General features: G+C 38.5%; 1 pseudogene; it reads left to right on the top strand.

Annotated features, from left to right (window-relative positions):
* Nucleotides 1-7873: 7873 nt before the first annotated feature.
* LOC118849824 lies at nt 7874-8146 on the top strand (annotated as a pseudogene).
* Nucleotides 8147-12765: the final 4619 nt, after the last annotated feature.

Raw genomic sequence — 12765 nt, 5'->3', positions numbered from 1 at the left:
ATTAAGCAAATTGCATTAACAATACAACACATACATATATATACACACACACATATGCATATACACGCATGTGGTTTTCTAGGTAAATATATAACCCACAGGGATCCTTATGTAATGTTTAGTGGCCTCTAGTTCCAGTTTCCATCTGAGTTTGATACCACTGGCATAAGGGTCTCCCAGGTGAAAAAATTCCCTCTATCAATGCAAATCAACAACTTTTCTGTATTTTATCATTCTAGGGAGTTGCCTGGAGATACTGAGAGATTAAGTAATTTGCCAGGGCCCTCACAACTAGTATGTGTTAGACTTAGAGGAAGGGCTTGAACTCAGCTCCAAGGCCACATCTCTATCCACCACATCTTTGGGGTCATGGCAAGAGGAATGGTGCCTTATGAAACCAGCTAATATAGAAGTTCTGCTGAGATTAAAAGACAGAGACACAGAAAGATAAAGGAGAATGCTTTCAGATTCCCCACACTAGAAAGGATCATAATACTATGCCCTAAGGGCTACAAAACAGTGCATACCCTTTGATCCAGCAATACCACTACTAGGTCTGTATTACAAAGAAATCATAAAAAAGAAGAAAGGATCTACATGTACAAAAATACTTATGGCAGGTCTTTTTGTGGTGGCAAAGAAGTGGAAACTGAGGGAATGCCCATCAATTGGGGAATAACTGAACAAGTTATGGTATATGATTATGATGGAATATTACTGTGCTGTAAGAAATGATGAGCAGGCAGATTTCAGAAAACCTGGAAAGACTTACAGGAACTGATGCTGAGTGAAGTGAGTAGAACCAGGAGAACATTGTACATAGTAATAGCAGCATTGTGCAATGATCACTTAGCTCTTCTCAGCAATACAATGATACAAGACAATGCAATAAAACTCATGATGGAAAATGTTATCCATATCCAGAGAAAAGACTATGGAGTCTGAATGCGAACAAAGTATACTATTTTCACTTTTTTTTCTTTCTTGTGGTTTTTTCCTTTTGTTCTGATTCTTCTTTCATAACATGACTAATGTGGAAATATGTTTAACATGATTGCACATATGTAACCTATGTCAGATTGCTTGCTGTCTTGGGGAGGAGTGAGAAAAATTTGGAACTCAAAATCTTATAAAAAATGAATGTTGAGGGGCAGCTAGGTGGCGCAGTGAGTATAGCACCGGCCCTGGAGTCAGGAGGACCTGAGTTCAAATCAAGCCTCAGATACTTGACACACTTACTAGCTGTTTGACCTTGGGCAAGTCACTTAACCCCAGCTGCCCTGCCTTCCTCCCTCCAAAAAAGAAAAATTAAAAAAAAATGAATGTTGATAACTATCTTTACATGTAATTGGGGAAAAAATTAAACACTATTTACAAAAAGAAGGGTCATAATGGCAGGGATCGAATACAACGAGACCTGTTAAGATAATGAATGCCTCCCTGGCATAGACTTGCTTCTAGCTACATTCATCTATATAAGATTCCCAAAGATTAGGAGTTGAAAATGACTGCACTGAAAAATATTCTTCACTGTGAGAGTTGGGGAAGAAACTTTTGTAGATTGCAAGCTAAGATTAGTGGCCCTAACTGAAAGAGTGTAAGACACTTTCTGGGGTGCCATACCGACCATACTGTTGGGGACCTGACTCCTCTCTGAGTGGTAGCATGCCATATCATTTGATTAAGAGATCCTGCCGCTCATTATATTCTTCAAGGAGGTAAAAGAGAGAAAGATTCCATGTATGCCAAGAGAGTCATAGTAGCACTTTTTATAGTAGAGTGGAAACAAACTAGATGCTCATCCAGAAATAATCTTGGTTCTCTCAAGTGATGCTTTTATGTCATGGTTCCCTCAATGCCCTGGTTCCCCTCCTCTGAGCTTTCTTTCCCTAGTGTCAATGTTCTTCCTAAAATGTAGGATCCAGGTCATTCATTCATGAATTCTTTTAACAGGCATTTCTTAAGTGCCTGTTGTATGCTAGGCAATGTGCTAGGTATCAGGATACAAAGAAAAAAAGCAAAAACAGTCCTTAATCTCAAGGAGCTTACAATCTATTTTAAATATAGGACAAAATAAAGTACTTTATTTATTTTTTGTGGGGTGGGGAAATTGAAATGTAATGGTAGAATTCTAGTTGCTATGACTGGTTTACAGTCAGTGTTAACTTGAGATTAAAAAATCACCCCAAATTTTTTTTAAAAATCTGACTTGTTTCCCTTTCTCCCAAAAGAAAGCAAAATAAAACAAAACAAAACAAAACTAGATTCCCATTTGTTGGGCAATGTAAAGGAATTTATCTTTCTATTCAATTTATCAGTATGTCTGGCTGGGAGTTTGAATGAACCAAAGATTTTTCATTTTTTTAGTAGTATTTTATTTTTTCCCCCGATTGTATGTCAAGGAAATTTTTATTTCATTTTTACAAGATTTCAAGTTCCAAATTTTTCTCCCTCCCACCCCTCCCTTTTTCCTAAAATGATAGGCAACTTGATATAGGTTATATGTGTGCAATTACGTAAAAAATATTTCCATATTAGTCACAGTTGTGAAAGAAGAAACAGATCAAAGGGGAAAAAAAAAACATGGAAGTAAGTGAAAAAAGTATGCTTTGATCTGCCTTCAGTGTCCATTAGCTCTTTATCTGGATGTGGATAGCATTTTCCATCATGGGTCCTTTGTACTCATCTTGGATTGTTGGGTTGCTGGGAAGAGCTATTAAGTCATTCAGAGTGGATCATCATACAATATTGCTGATACTGTATACAATGTTTTCCTGGTTCTGCTCATTTCACTTTGCATCAAATTCATACAAGTCTTTCCAGGTTTTTCTGAAATCTGCTGGCTCATCATTTCTTATAGCACAATAGTATTCCATTACATTCGTATACCACAGCTTGTTCAGCCATTCCCCAATTGATGGGCATCCCCTCAATTTCCAAAACTTTGCTACCACAACAAGGGCTGCTATAAATATTTTCGTACCTGCAGGTCCTTTTCCCCTTTTGATGATCTCTTTGGGATATAGACCTAGTAGTGGGCAAAAGGCCTTATTTCTCAAATGCTTAGAGAATTGAGTCAAATTTATAAAAAATAAGTGCCATTCCCCAATTGATGAATGGTCAAAGGAGAAGAAGAAGAAATCAAAGCTCTCTATAGTCATATGAAAAAATTCTAAATTGCTATTGATTAGAGAAATGCAAATTAAAACAACTCTGAAGTACTACTACCTCACACTTATCAGAAATGACAAATGGTGGAAGGGATTAGGGAAAAATAGGTACACTAACGAATTGTTAATAGAATAGTGAATTATTCCAACTATTCTGTCGAATAATTTGGAACTATGCCCAAAGGGCTATAAAACTGCATACCCTTTGACCCACAATACCACTGTTAGATCTGCATCCCAAAGAGATCAAAGGAATAGGAAAAGGATTTCTATGTACAAAAATATTTATAATAGCTCTTTTTTGGCAGCAAAAAATTGGAAATTGAGGGGATGCTCATCAATTGTGGAATGGCTAAACAAGTTGTGGCATACTATTGTGAAGTGCTATGGTGTTATAAGAAATGATGAAGGGGATGGTTTCAGAAAAACATGGCAAGACCTGTATGAACAGATGCAAAGTGAAGTGAGAAGATCATTATGCACAGTAACATCAATATTGAAATGATGACCAATGAAAGATTTGGCTTCTCTGATCAATACAATGATCCAAGACAATTCCAAAGGACTCATGATAAAAAAAAAAAAAGAAATGCTATCCACCTCTAGAGAGAGACTGATGAACTCTGAATGCAAATTGAAGTGTAATTTTCTCACTTAAAATTTTTTTGGCTTTAAAAAATATAGTTTTGCATGATTTCATATGTATAATTAATTTCATATTGCTTGACTTTTCAGTGGGTGGGGGAAGGGGGTGGGAGGAAGAGAATTTGGAACTCAAAATTTAAAAAGAAAAAAATGTTAAAAAAATATTTCTTTGGAAAAAAAGGAATTGAATTGAACAAGGCAGTTAGAGATACTTAAGTCTGGGATGTGTCTGTGAACCTGACCTTTCTCATCTCTCAGTTAGGTGGTGCCATGAATAGAGCACAGGACCTGAAGTCAGCTCAAATCCTATCTCAGACAGCCTACTAGCTATATGACCCTGGGCAATTCATTGTTGTCCCCAGTTTTCTCATCTGTAAAATGGGGGGGTGATAATAATAACACATAACAATTATTAATTCATTCAATCCTCACAACTTGTAAAGTACAGTGCCTGGCACATAGTAAGTACTATATAGATGTTAGTTATTATTGCTCTTTCCCTCGGTAATCTCTAGTTCTTTAGACTCAATGATCACTTCTATACAGATTACTTCCATATCTTAATATCTAATCCCACCCAGCAATACCACTTCTAGGGTTGTATCCCAAAGAAATCACACAAGCGGGAAAAGGACCCATATGTACAAGGATATTTATAGCGGCTCTTTTTGTGGTAGCCAAGAATTGGAAATCAAAGGGATGCCCATCAATTGGGGAATGGCTGAACAAGCTGTGGTATATGAAGGTAATGGAATACTATTGTGCCATAAGAAATGGGGATGATATGAACTTCGTAACAACCTGGAAAAACCTACACGACATAATGCTGAGTGAGCAGAGCAGAGCCAGGAGAACATTGTACACAGCCACAGATATATGGATTCCGTGAGGACCAACCCTAACATACTTCGCTCTTCTCAGCGACGAAAGGTGCAAGGACAACTCCAGGGGACTCACGATGGAGAATGCTATCTTCATCCAGAGAAAGAACTGTGAAGTTTGAATACAGATTGAGGCGCACTACATGCTCGCCTTTTTTCTTCTCTTTTGTTTTTGTTTTTGGGTTGGTTTTTTTTTGGTTCTGTCTCTTCTTTCTCATGATTCATTCCATTGGGCATAATTCTTCTCCACAACTTGACTAGTGTATAAATTAATTCAATGTGACGTTATACATGGTAGTTATATGAGATTCCAGGCCGTCTTGGAGAGGGAGAGGGGAGGGAGGGGAGAAAATCTGAAACTCAAAATTATGTAGAACCGTGTGTGGTAAACTAAAAATAAATTTAAATAAAAAAAAATATCTAATCCAATCTCTCCCCAGGGTTTCTTTCCATCATCCTGCTGGACAAATTCTTCTCAAATTCAATATATACAAAAGTGAACTTATCAGTTCTTCAAAAACTACCCTTTCTTTTATTTATGGTAATGGCACCAGAAGTAGCCATGGGTTGGGCGTCAGCTCTGGCACTTTCTTCTCTGGCTTGTAAAGCAATGTATGTTTGCTTAAGGCAGAGTTGTACCCAGTGTGCTGTATCTCCCCCATTTTCTGGCTTGTTAGTGAGGAAGTTCAAATTCCATGTGTATGGTCTGAGGATACTCTTCCCTTGCTGAATGGGTCGGTGTTGGTATAGGCTGATCTTGTCCCTTGCACTAAGCCCATGAGGCCCAGCCCCATATACCCACTGGACTCTGGGGGTGTGTTTGCATATTTGCCCAATGTGCGGAGTTGGGTGCCAGGAGCTGAATGCATTCTAACCTTCCTAAGGGTGATAAACTTTTGATTCCAAACCTTCTGCTGTCCAGTATGTCTTTCCAATTCCAATTCCTATGGAACATTCTTTTATCATAAGATCATAGGATCCTAGATCTAGAACTTGAAGAGACTTCAGATAACAGCTATGATGCCACCTCCCTCATTTAACAAATAAGAAAATGGAGGTACAGGAGTGATAAATTACTTAACCAAAGTTACACAGATAGTGACCATCAGAGATGGGATTTTAATTATGGTCTTCTGACTCTGGGGCCATTCTTTTCAATTCTTTTTATTTTTATTTTTTTAATTCTGGACTTAAACACCAAAAAAGAGCATTACCATATATACAGCCTAACACAAAAAGATGATTATATATAAAACTGTGAATCTCTATTTCATACTACTTGCTCTTTTTTAGATGTTTAAAAATTTTTTTCATACTACTTACTCTTTAAAAAAGTACATAATAAATTCTACATGTCCTTTTCAAAACTGTCCTGATTTTCTGTGCCTCTTTCTATACTACATTAAGAATTATGTGCATTGCGTATGACCTGTATCAAATTGCTTGCCTTCTCAATGAGGGGGCAGGATGAAAGAGAATTTGGAACTCCAAATTTAAAAAAAAAAGAATTGTTTTTACATGTAATTGGAAAAAATATTTTTAAAAAACATGTAATTCTGTGCACTTAAAAAACATGTGGTCTGGTTAAAAAAATTTTTTCTTCTCACTGTTGTTAACTCTTCTGAGTCAGTGCTCTTTCCACAGGACTACATCCTTCATCCTTCCTAAACACCTCTCTCCTTTCCATTCCCCACTCTCCACTGCAACAGCTACCAGGCTCTAAACTCTCCTCACTTAGATAAATGTGTCTCAGTCTCCGTCTCCCCCCTCTTAAATCTAATCTCTGATTTCAAATCCAGCATTCTTTCCTTTGCACTGCATAGCTTCCCCACTGCTCCCCGCATTGTAGCCTGCATAATCTTTCCAACATCCTATACTGTAGTCTATTTAAAATGTTCAGTGACTCTCCATTGCTTACCAAATAGGGTTGTGTTTGTCCTTCGTTTTCAAAGAGGACCATGGCATCAGGGAAATGATGCTGTGACTTGCATGACTTTGATCTGAGTGAAGGAGGGCTGTGCAAAGTCACCAGCCTCACCTTCTCCTCCAGAGCCATCTGGATCCAGTGACCCGATATTCATCAAGTTGACTGGAGGTAACCCAGGATGCAATGGGGGACCCTGGCCCCTTTAGGCTAAGGCCTTTTCGTGCACTCACTTAGAGTGAGGTGATGGCCATTCAGTGAATAGGTCTCTTTAAGAAGTGAGTCAATGGATGGCCTCTTTAATTAGAAAAAAAGAAAAAAAAACAAGCTGGGAGGGGAAGACCCTCAGGGTTGCTGTTCCAAAGAGAAACAGTTACCATTGACATTTGCTGTAAGCCAATGGGGCCCAAAATAGGCCATTAAGTGGAGCTTGGGCAGGGACCTATTGTGGTCAAATCTACGAGCTTCAGAGTGAACTAGGTTTAAGTTTTTGTGAAAGAAGAGAGAGAGAGAGAGAAAGAGGGAGAGAGAGAGAGAGAAAGAGAGGGAGAGAGAGAAGGAGAGAAAAAGAGAGAAAGAGAGAGAGGGAGAGAGAGAAAGAGAGAAAAAAAGAAAGAAATCACAAGACCCTAAATTATCTGGGATTTCCACAATGCAGCCCCACCCTCTCTAGTCATCTCATACTAAATACCTTCACATATTTGATGTTCCAGCCCAACTGGAATATTCCTCATTCTTGGTTCTGATTCCTTCCCCTGTACCTTTGGCTCCTTTACTTATGTTATTTATTCATCATGCCTGGAATGGACTCTTCTCCCTGTGGAAAAAAAACTTAGTACTCTGGCACAAGTCTGTCAGGAACAAATTCAATAGTTTTCTAATTCTAAGCATCTCTGCTTAGATAGAGAAATCCAAAGGGATATAAATGTATCCTGCTTTTGAAAATCTCTTTGATCCAAACCATTTTCTACCCATAATTTATAAATTCAAGAACAAAGTTCAAGAACAAAGACAAAATTCCATAGTCGAGATTAAATCAGAGTACACAATTTAGTTTTAAGGTTTTCATCAAAATAGAATGGTAAAAAGGCTAGGGAGTGAGGATCTTCACCAAACAGTACTATAGAAATTTCAGTGTTAAGAAGGGCACTCTTATAGAAGATGTCTTCTGGGGGAGTGGCCCAGGACTTTGGCTGCCTCAGTCCCATGCTTCACCTAGGATCAAGGAAGCCACTGTGGTGTGAGTGACTGTGATGGATGCAATTAGGGCCCAACAGCTGGCAGCTGAACTGGAGGTGAAGATGATGGCTGACATGTACAATAGGATGACCAGTGCATGCCAATGGAAGTATGTCTCTCCCCATTACAAGGAAGCCGAACTTTCCGAGGGGGAATCTGTGTGTCTGGATCGATGTGTCGCCAAGTACTTGGACATACATGAGTGAATGGGCAAAAAATTGACAGAGGTGTCCATGTAGCATGAAGAGCTTATGAAGAGCATACAGCAGGGCTCAGAGCCAGCATGAAGGCCCCAGAGACAGTGAGCACCTAGCTCTAGACTGCAGCCCTAACCCTTTTACACTTGTCAATAAAAATATTGGTGATTATAACAAAAAAAAAGATGTCTTCTGTCAGGGCTAGGATATATCAAAAGGGTCACATGCCTTAATAAAACTTCATATTAAAAGAAAAGGCAAAAAAGTAGAAGATGCAGAGTGGGCAGAAACAATGTGGTAAGACTCCCATCCACAAACTCCTCCAAACAGATCTAGAAAATATGTCAGAATAAGTCCTGATGCTGCTGCTAAAGTGCTGCACTCAATGAGCCAGCAAATTTGGAAAATACAACAGTGGCCACTGGATTGCAAAGGATCAGTTTCTATCCCAATCCTAAAGAAGGGCAATACCAAGGAATGTCCAAATTGCTCAACAGCTGCACTCATCTCACGCACCAGCAAGGTTAGGCTTAAGATTCTACAAATTAGGCTTCAGCAATATGTGAACTGAGAATTACCAGAAGAGCAAGGTGGTTTTTGAAGTGAATTGCCAACATTCTTGCCAACATAGAAAGCAAGTGAGTTCCAGGAAAACATCTACTTCTATTTCATTGACCACACTAAAGCCTTTCACTGTGTGGATCACAACAAAATGTGGCAAGTCCTCAAAGAGATGGGAGTACTGGATCATCTTACTTGTCTCCTGAGGAGCCTGTATGCTGGCCAAGAAGCAACAGTTAGAACCGAACATGGAACAACTGACTAGTTTAAGATTGGAAAAGGAGTACAACAAGGCTGTAAATTTTCACCTTATTTACTTAACTTATATAAAGAGTACATCATGTGAAATGCCAGGCTGGATGAATCAAAAACTACCAGAAGAATTATCAACAATCTCAGATATGCAGATAATACTACTCTGATGGCAGAAAGTGAAGAGGAATTAAGAAGCCTCTTGATGAAGTTGAAAGAGGAGAGTCTCAAAGCTGGCTTGAAGCTTAACATTAAAAAAACTAAGATCTTGGCAACTGGTCCCATCAATTCCTGGCAAATAGAAAGAGAAGAAATGGAAGCAATGTCAGATTTTATATTCTTGGCCTCAAAGATCAAAGCAGACGGTGACCGTAGCCATAAAATTAAAAGATGCTTACAGGTAGAGGTGGTCTAGGTTCCTAGCCAATCAGAGCTAGCTTCAAACAATGCAATAAAGTTTTCTCACAATTTCCATAACGCAATAAAATTTCCTCACAGGACAGAAATTAGACTAGATTCACAATTGAATAGAAAGGGAAATGAACTAAATACAGAATTGAGTCACAAGATACAGTCAATCAATTCCCACATTATTAGACACATCTGTGAGCTACCATGATTCATCTTATTGAGTGTTCCATTTAGTACTTCTTTTGCCTCTCTGTTTTGCTTTTGCAAGTTGCATCCAGATTTAAGTTATTTTACAAAAAAAATTGTAATTTATGGTTAAAATATGGAAGAAATATGGAAAAAATGTGGGAAAAAGTTGCATCCAGATTTAAGTTATTTTACAAAAAATAAATTGTACTTTATGGTTAAAATATGAAAAAACAGGAAAATCCACAATAAAAATTCCAAATTAAAAAAAAAAAGAAATTAAAAAGATGCTCGTTGGAAGGAAAGCTATGGCAAATCTGGGGACAGCATACTAAAAAGCAGAGATACCACCTTGCAGACAAAGTTCGTAGAGTCAAAGCTGCGATTTTTCTAGTATTAATGTATGGCTATGAGAGTTGGATTACAAGGAATGTGGAGCGCTGCAGAATTGATGCTTTTGAATTGTGGTGCTGGAGAAGACTTTTGGGAGTCCCTTGGATGAAAGGAAATCAAATCAGTCAATAGTTAATGAAATTAATTCATGATATTCACTGGAAGGTCACATACTAAAGCTAAAGCTTAAATACTTTGGCCACATAATGAGAAGATAGTACTCATTGGAAAAGATCCTGATGTTGGGAAAGATTGAAGGCAAAAGGAAAAGGGGATGACAGAGGATGAGATAGATAGTGTGGAAACAACAAACCTGAACTTGGACAGACTTTGAGAAATAGTGGAGGACTGAAGGGCCTGGAGTGCTACGGTTCATGGAGTTACTAAGAGTCAGGCACAAGGAAATGACTGAACAACAAACTAAGTCTACATCTTCTCTCCTAAGAAGTCTTCTCTGCCTTGATAGATGAAAATGATCTCTCCCTCCTGAGATTTCTTTGAGGACTTTTCTGGACCTTTCCTTTTTTTTTTTTTCCACTTAGTAGTATTTTATGTTTTCCAATTACATGCAAAGATAGTTTTCAACATTCACTTTTACAAGATTTTCTCCCTCTTCTTTCCTCCCTCCTCCCCAAGATGGCATGCAATCTAATATAGGCTACACATCATATTAACATATTTCCAAGTTAGTCATGTTGTGAAAGAATGAGAACAAAAGGGAAAAACCATGAAAAAGAAAATAAAAGAGAAAATAGTATGCTGTGATCTGCATTCAGACTCCATAGTTCTTTCTCTGGATGTGGACAGAATTTTCCATCATGAGTCCCTTGGAATTGTTTTACATCATTGCATTGCTGAGAAGAGCTAAGTCTATCTATCAAAGTTTGGACCTTTCCTTTTTACTCATGCTCCCTTCAATTTATTTGTAGGCATGTCTTTACCCTCAGTGGTCCGCTAGGTGGCACAGTGGATAGAGTATCGGGACTAGAGTCAGGAAGACTCATCTTTGTGAGTACAAATATGACCTCAGATACTACCTGTGTGACGCTGGGCAAGTCACTTACCCCTGTTTGCCTTAGTTTCCTCGTCTGTACAATGAAGGAAATGGAAAACCACCCTTGTATCTTTTCCAAGAACACCCAAAATGGGATCAAGAAAACTCAAACATGACTGAAAATGACTCAACCAAAAAATCCCCCTTCACTCTCATTAGATCCCAAGGTTCTTGAAAGCAGCCTTTCAAAAAATCTTTTTGTACCCCTAGCCCAGCATAATTTCTTCGCACATAGTTTAAATTCAACTCAAGACATTTATTGAGTAGCTGCTTATAAGCAGCTTGTAAGAGTCATATCTTTGTTTTCTTTTTTTTAATAAGTTATTTTATTTATTTTTAGTTTTCAACATTCACTTCCATAAGTTTTAAATTTTCTCCTCTTCCCTCCCCTCCCCCTCCCCAAGACGGCACACAATCCAAGATTCATATTTTATAATCTTACAATATTTCTTATAAGAAACCTAAAAAGAGATGAATTTCACTTCCATTCACGAAGCATTCACACACCTGCAAAGGCAGGATGCTACAGCTCAGGTATAAATGAAAATGAAGCTACAGAACTATGAATGAAAAGTCCCTGTCCTTAAGGACCCTCCATTCTACAGGGGCTACGAATGTCAACAAATGTAAGACAAAGAATAATATTACACAAATATAAAATACAAAATAATAAAGGAAAAAGGGAGCCCTAACCTCCACGAGGATCAGGATCAGTGCTTCCTCTCCAATGTGAGCCCTGAATTGGGAAGCAAAGGATTTGAAAAGGCTGCTTCATGGAAGGAATGTATTCCAGGCCTGGGAGACAGCCTTCACAGGGGCACAGAGGTAGTAGGTGACTTGAGGATGAAAAGATTATTTCCTCAGAAGAGGGTGCTGATTGCCAGAAGCTAGTCCATCTTTAAAGTTTATTCAGCCTCTGTTTAATTCAACTGAATAAATATTTATAACAGGCCAGGATGCGGTGAGGCACTGTGCAAGGTTGAAAAAAAAACAGAAAATCAACGCGCGCGCACACACACACATCTCTATCTACCTATCTATCTAATCCATCTATCTATCTATCTATCTATCTATCTATCTATCTATCTATCTATCTATCTATCTATCTGTCCGTCCGTCTGTCCGTCCATCCGTCTATCCGTCTATCTATCTGTTTTCTTTTTGCTCTTACGGATCTTACAATTTAGTATGAGAGGTAAGAGACATAGGTAATTCTAATTATATAAAGATAACTGTAGAACTATAAGAACACGATTTAACACCTATCTTTAAAGGACTGTGCTGTGGAAGTAAGGACCCAAATATTAAAATGGTAAGAGTTCAGATAATTCTGAAGGAAGAAGTACACAGAACAAAGTAGAAATCAGGCTGGGTTTTAGCTTCTGAAAAATTGCCCTGGGCATCAACAAAGTTTGACTCATTTAGCCTGTAGGGAAGAGAGGGGAGGGAGGTACAGAGACTCATAAGTCTTATGTTCTAATGTCCACAGCTTTGGGCCCCTCTATTGTTTACTCTGATTAGGACATTCTGTTCTACTACCAGTGACCAGGATGATGCAATTCCTTGGTGTTAACCACACACCCTTCCCCTCCTCTTCTTCCTCCTCCCCCATATCCGGTTGGAGTTTCGTGATCTCCATTTGCCATAGCTTCTCCAAGTATGAGGACAGCTTCTCTGGATTTGGCTGCCACCTTCAAGGGGACCTTGAGCTACAAACAGACTTAGAGGTGGAAGAACAAAGTTAGTTAGGTGGGGTGCACTACCCTTAGGGTCAGGAAAGACCTGAATTCAAATGTAGCCTTAGACACTGGAGAAGGAAATGGCAAACCACTCCAGTTATCTTTGCCAAAAA

The sequence above is a fragment of the Trichosurus vulpecula genome, chromosome 5, assembly GCF_011100635.1.
Source record: "Trichosurus vulpecula isolate mTriVul1 chromosome 5, mTriVul1.pri, whole genome shotgun sequence".
Taxonomy (NCBI): Eukaryota; Metazoa; Chordata; class Mammalia; order Diprotodontia; family Phalangeridae; genus Trichosurus; species Trichosurus vulpecula.
This window is presented reverse-complemented; position numbering and strand designations above follow the sequence as displayed.